This window comes from Octodon degus, unplaced genomic scaffold (genome assembly GCF_000260255.1).
Source record: "Octodon degus isolate 3935 unplaced genomic scaffold, OctDeg1.0 scaffold00015, whole genome shotgun sequence".
NCBI lineage: Eukaryota > Metazoa > Chordata > Mammalia > Rodentia > Octodontidae > Octodon > Octodon degus.
The window spans coordinates 5,837,723-5,843,859 of record NW_004524591.1 but is presented as its reverse complement, the minus strand read 5'-3'; the positions used below and the strand labels follow the sequence as shown (position 1 = coordinate 5,843,859).

General features: G+C 39.0%; 1 protein-coding gene across 1 annotated transcript in view; it reads left to right on the top strand.

The window, feature by feature from the left end:
- Positions 1–6,137, top strand: part of Ispd (isoprenoid synthase domain containing) — a 342,357-nt gene that overhangs the window by 107,136 nt on the left and 229,084 nt on the right. The window lies entirely within an intron of this gene.

Here is a 6,137-nt window from a genome sequence, read left to right as displayed (position 1 = left end):
AAAGCATAATGACTAATGTCAGCTACATAGGGGCCGTTCTAATTAATACCTGCAAAGTCCTCACTGTTGTGCTGAAGGAGGCTGAAGGATATTTCTGTATTTTTTCATTGTCTGTCATTAAATTAGATTTCCTAACCTGGCACCATCCTGGCATTTTAGATCCCGCAGTTCCTTGACTTTAGGAGTGTTGTGCGTTGCACGTTGTGCAGTTACACACCTGACCCCTACGCCCCAGATGGTTGCAGGGACCCTTTCCTCCCTTACCTTCTCCTTGGATTGCATCTCCTGATATTGTCACCTGTGCCCTCAGTGATAAAAGTTGTGCCTAATTGAGAACTATTGTCTTAAATATATATATCAGAAGGGGTTACTCCAAATCATGACACAAGATTGCCATGTTTAATAAAATTACAAGTTGGGAATTGACTATCAAGATTCAATTATGGATAAAATATGTATGTTCAATTTTTGGTTAAGAGGTAAGCATCTAAATTTAAAGCTCTATTGAAGTAGAAAAAAAAAGGTATTAAATCTGAATTCTGAATGTACTAGTTCATTCTGAAAGTTTGGCAAATGCCTTAGCACCTTGTTTTTGATAAAAACTATCAGTTGACTTCATAGGCAGAAAACTAAAACCTCTTTTCTGGTCATGATGCTGTATTTGCAGGTTTGGCCCCAGTTCTTTGTTCTTGAAGCATATGTAGTTTCAAACCACTAGTGTACCATACTTCGTGTATATAAACAGATCTTCTATAACCATAAATCAAAATGTTGACATATATTTATATATCAACCAGCCATGTATAAATATTGCTTCAGAGAGACTGGTTAGACCGTGATGTAGTTGGTTGTGCTCTCAATGTAAATATAAATCTCACTTTGGTTTTGTTACCAATGCATATCTGAAGTACTTAGGTGAAGGGGAGGTGGCCTCTTTGGTGAGCAGTTAGGAAGTGGTCCAGCTGAGGATTCTAATTGCAAAGCCTGTGACTTTGGAAGTTGTTAGTGGAGAGAATTTGTTTTTCTTATTAAACATTTGAAAAGTTTTCTATTTTATGTCAGGGAAAATAATCATGCTGGCTGGATAAAAGCAGTGATTTATGTTATCAAGGTCCAAGAGTTTCTTTCTCCTCTGAAGTCTGTGTTCCCAAAACTTCCCAGAAGACCCTGGTGCTGCTGGGAGTAGACGACCACAGTTTTGGTTCCACAGTGGAGCAGCACTGTGCTTAGCAGCGAACCAAAAGTAGAATGCTTGGCCCCAGCCATCAGAACCTGCATTTTGAGCAGAACTCTGGGTCATTGTTTTGCACTTTAAGTTCCAAAAGCATTCCTGTCTGCTGTGGCTCAGTTGTTTGTAGGTCTTTCTAAAATACCTTATTGCCTTAGGGATGGCTGAATAGCTCAGGGGATTAAAGTGCCTGCTTAGGCAGACACAGCAACCAGGGTTCGATCCTCATCCTGCAGTGCCATGTGGCACTGCCTTCAGGGCGCTCTGAGCCGGTAGTGGAGACTGGGCGTGGTGGCTTGTGCCTGCAATCCCAGCTCTTGGGAGGCTAGAAATAGGAGGGTCACTATGAGTCCTAGCTACATAGTAAGACCCTGTAGACCCTGTATTAAAATAATAATAATAATAATAATAATAATAATAATAATAAATACCTTATTGCCGTCCAGACTTCTCGTTTTACTTTCTAGCAGCTCCAGGTTCTCATTTGCTCCCCTGAAGCAACCCCTACCTTCATGACTTGTATCAAATACTGTCCTCAGTAATTGAGATACCTCTGGACTTAGGAAAAAGGAAACTTTTGGATTAAAAAAATAAATTTGAAAATATAATAGAAAGACAAGACTATTTGAGTTATACATCCACCCGTTCCGCCTTTCCATAATGTATTAATCATGATGATCCAGGGAAAGAGAGTGAACAGGACAGGCATAGATACACGGATTCATTGCGAGCGCCTCGCTCACGTGGTCCTGGAGGCCGAGTGCCTGACCTGCTATCCAGAGCCCTAAAACGTAGCGATCGATGTCTGTCCAACCCTACAGGATTGAGAAACAGGCAGAGCCAGCTCAACCCGGGACTGTGGGCAGGAGAAAGCGAATATCCTAGCTCCAGAAGAGGGGCATTTGCCCTTCCTCTCTCTTTGTTCTGGTCAGGTCTTCAGTGGACTGGTAGGTGCCCACCCACGCTGATGCCCACTATATCTTCTCTGCCCAGCTCAACTCAGCCGCAGCTAAGTTCTTCCAGAAACTCTAACTCACTCTTATGGTCTCCCAGACACACTCAGAAATGTTCTAGCAGACCTCTGGGTTCTCCTTAACCCAGTCAAGTTGGCACACACCTAACCATCGCACCTAGTAAATGTCCCAGTGCTTTTCTCATCACTACTACCATTTTGTAACACTTGTTAGGCCCTTTCTTTGAGTTAGGCATTGTTCTAAGCATTTTATGTGTATTATCTCTGTCTCCTTCAAGAACCCAATGATGTTAGGCATGTTTCTGTTACTACATGATAGTGTATTTAAAGATTCCAGGGCAAACACTGCCTTGAGAAAGATAGAAAATAAATTCTAGCCCCTTGCCTTTGCCTTACAGTTTATCTCTTTAATTACATATCAGCTTTCCCTCTTTTTTCTACCTTAAGTAGAGATTTTTGGATTCTCCTACTTGGAAGCTGTGAGTTACATGTGTTTCAGCATTTGGAAACTTCATACCTTTGGAAGTTAAATCACACCATATATTATATGTCACATTAAGATTTGGGGCCACTGCAGAATGATACTTATGACGCATTAATGTTCAAGCTCGTTGTATAGTGAATACTGTGGACCTGCTAGTCAGTTTCAGTTTAGTAATGATTTTTCCAAGTTATATATGAAAACACTTATTTTTGTTTCAAGGATTTTTTAGATTTCAACATTGCCTACAAGGTAGGATGACCACATTTCAGATTACAGAGAAGATGGGAAGACTGTCTTTTTCCTTCTTTTGTGTTCTCTAATACTGAGTTACACGGAATTGTATGATCTGCTAACAGTGCGGCTAGTTACTTCTTATTCTAAAGCAGTGGTGGGGAAGCTCTGGTACCCTGCTACAGCAGGGTGCTTGTTATTATTGAAAGCTGTAAGAGGTTTGCTGTCATTGCTCTGAAAGGCGTAAGTTGTGGAAATGTATGGCCTTTCCTTCCCATCTTACTATTTGCTGTACTTGCTTCATACAAATGTATCTGGGGATCTGATAAGTCTATTTCCATATCACATATCTTCTTTATTCTTTCTTCTTAAGTGGAGAATGTAGAAATGTTCCTGTGTTGAGCTTTACTAGCACTTGGGCAGGTGCTTTATACACGTTGTTGTCTCATTTATTCTTTACAATCATGGTGGAAAGTAGAAATCCTTGCTCCTGTTTTGTAGTTGAACAAAGTGGGACTTAGGTTAGGTGTTTTCCTCTGGATCACAAGGTTTGTAAGAACAATATTGACCATTTCCCTCCAAGCTCCACTGCCCTTCATTCTGATGCTCTTCTGGAATGTGAGCATTTTGTACCTCACAGTTGTCCCCTGTTCCAGTCAGTATTAGCTGTGGTGGGCAGCCCACTCCTTCCTGAGGTTCATTCCACCCACTCTGATTCCTTGAATTAGGGACTATGCCTTCAGCTGGCATTTAAGCCTGGCAATCTTAACTGCCAACTACTTTTCTAAGCACACTGTATAGTCTTTTAGAGAGTGATTGTGGCTTTTAGAGGTGTGTGGAAAACAGCAAGTAGTGAAATGACAGATTTCTAGAGATGCCCAGAGAAAAGTAAAAATTCAGTATCAGAATAATAGATTTTATTTATTTATTTATTTATTTATTTATTTATTTATTTTTTTGGCAGAACCGGGGATTAAACTCAGGCCCTTGCGCTTGCCAGGAAAGTGATTTTTCTACTGATCTATCTCCCTGGCCCCCAGAATAATAGATTTTAAATGACCAATAATAGTTGTAAACTGTTTATTTGTTATTTATTTATGACACACTTGGCAGTTTAATGCTGATTATATAGACGTAGTAAGCTTTTCTTTGGGACATTTTTCATGCTGTTATATGAGTATTACTGTTCTGTAATTTGTCACTGTGAACTGCACCTACTCTTGAATAGGAATCACTGATGCTCAACAAATGTGCTGACATACCATTTTCTTTCTTTCTTTTTTTTGTGGTACCAGGGATTGAACTCAGGACCCTGTGCTTGCCAGGCAAGCGCTTCTTCTACTGAGCTATCTCCCTGGCCCTACCATTTTCTTAATCATTTGTTTTTCATAGTGTAAAATATTGCTAGGGCAAATATCAGCTCTTGTCTTTAAGAGCATTTTGTACCTTCCAATTTACTCATTACTAAAATAGTGCATATGTATTTTGATCCATCTTAATTTATGTTCAGGCCAACAAAGGGATTGAAGTGTTAGGAAAAGCAGTTGTATTTCTTTGGTATTTGACTTATGTTTCCTAATTTCTAGCAACCTTTTGACTCCATTCTCTGTCTGCATTGTTGCATATGGTAAGTGTGGTGACTAAGTAGAATTTTGACTCCATTCACTTCATGATCCACTTTTGGGATGAGTGGAGTGGACTCATAGGAGTGTCTAGATGGGTATGGAGGTGTGGTCATAGGGCTTGGCCTCTGTGCTTGGTCCCTTGCCCCTGTCTGTCTGGCCCTCTTCTCCTATTCTTTTTTTTTTTTTTTAATTTTATGTATTTGATACAGGGTCTTGCTATGCAGCTCAGACTCGCAGTGGTCCTTCCATTTTAGCCTCCCCAGAGCTGAGCTTACAGGCATGTGCCACCACACTGGGTCTTAGTGGCAGGCTTGGCAGTAGGACTGGCACAACATGTGGTACCAGGGATCAAACCCAGTTCCTTGGGCTTGCCAGGCAGGTACTTAGGCTGCTGAGCTATCTCTGTGGCCCTCTCTTCCCCTATACTGCCATGAGCATCTTCCACTGTGACATCTCAGCTTTGGCTGCAGACAGTCATGGACTGAAAGCATAATCAAATTAAACCTGTCCTCCTTTAAACTGTGGGTACTGGGTGTTCTTGGTGACAAAAAAGTTGTTTAAAAAGTTGTATAATATACTATGTCTTCATTTGTTTTTTTAATTTTACATTGGTAATTTAAAAAAAATCTGAATATATTCTAATATCAATATTTTCATGGATTTCTATTTATAGGAGTTTAAAAATGTAGAAAATGTAGTACTCTATTTGCCTTTCACAGAATTACTATTAATATGTAGTTAATAACAAAATTCTTTTTATAACTATGTGGTAGTTGCAATATTTTCTTTCCTAAATGGGAGAGTAGGCTTTAATCATTGTTCTTGAGTGTTTTAACTTTCAAGCATGTGCTCTGAACATTAAACTTTTCCCAGTGTAGTGTGATTAATTAGTGCATCAAGGCATTGAGTGACTGATAAGTTTACAAGCATCCACTCAACAAAGAGACATTGTACTTTTGTCTTACAAACTGGCTGAGCCCACCCAAGCCTGCTGTGCATGCTCAGGCGAACCCAAGCTATATTAAAGTGGTAACAGATGCCAGAAGTAACAGACTTTATCGAGATTTCTATAAGCCATACAAACAATCTCAACCCACACTTGCTTTAGTATTCTGACCATATCCTGGCAAAAAGGTCAGCATTCTAAGATCTTCTAAGACGAAAACCCCTTACAGTTTTTAGAAATAAAAGGTTGTGTTTATTGTCTTCCACCACTCTTCAGCAAGCTTCTAATGTATTCAATTTTGTGGCTAAAGAGTATTGTCAAAAATTCATTTTATTCTTTCTTGGCTATAATTGTACAAACTCAAGGAAAGTTGTGCTATAAAAACTGTCTGTAGTGCCTCTTTTGACATGATGGTTTACATAAAAATGGAAAAATAAAAGTTAAATTTGAAAATCATTTGTTTTAACTGGCTCTAGTTAAAATTAGTTAATAATAATGTTCATATAAAATGTATGTCTTTTCTCCCTTTTATGTCATGTTTTCCATTTGTTAAGCATTTGTCTTATTTTAAAGGGAAAATAATTGAATTTGATTTTTTTGACACAGAACATCTCTTCTTAGGTCAGAAATTCATGTTTTATTTAAAAAAA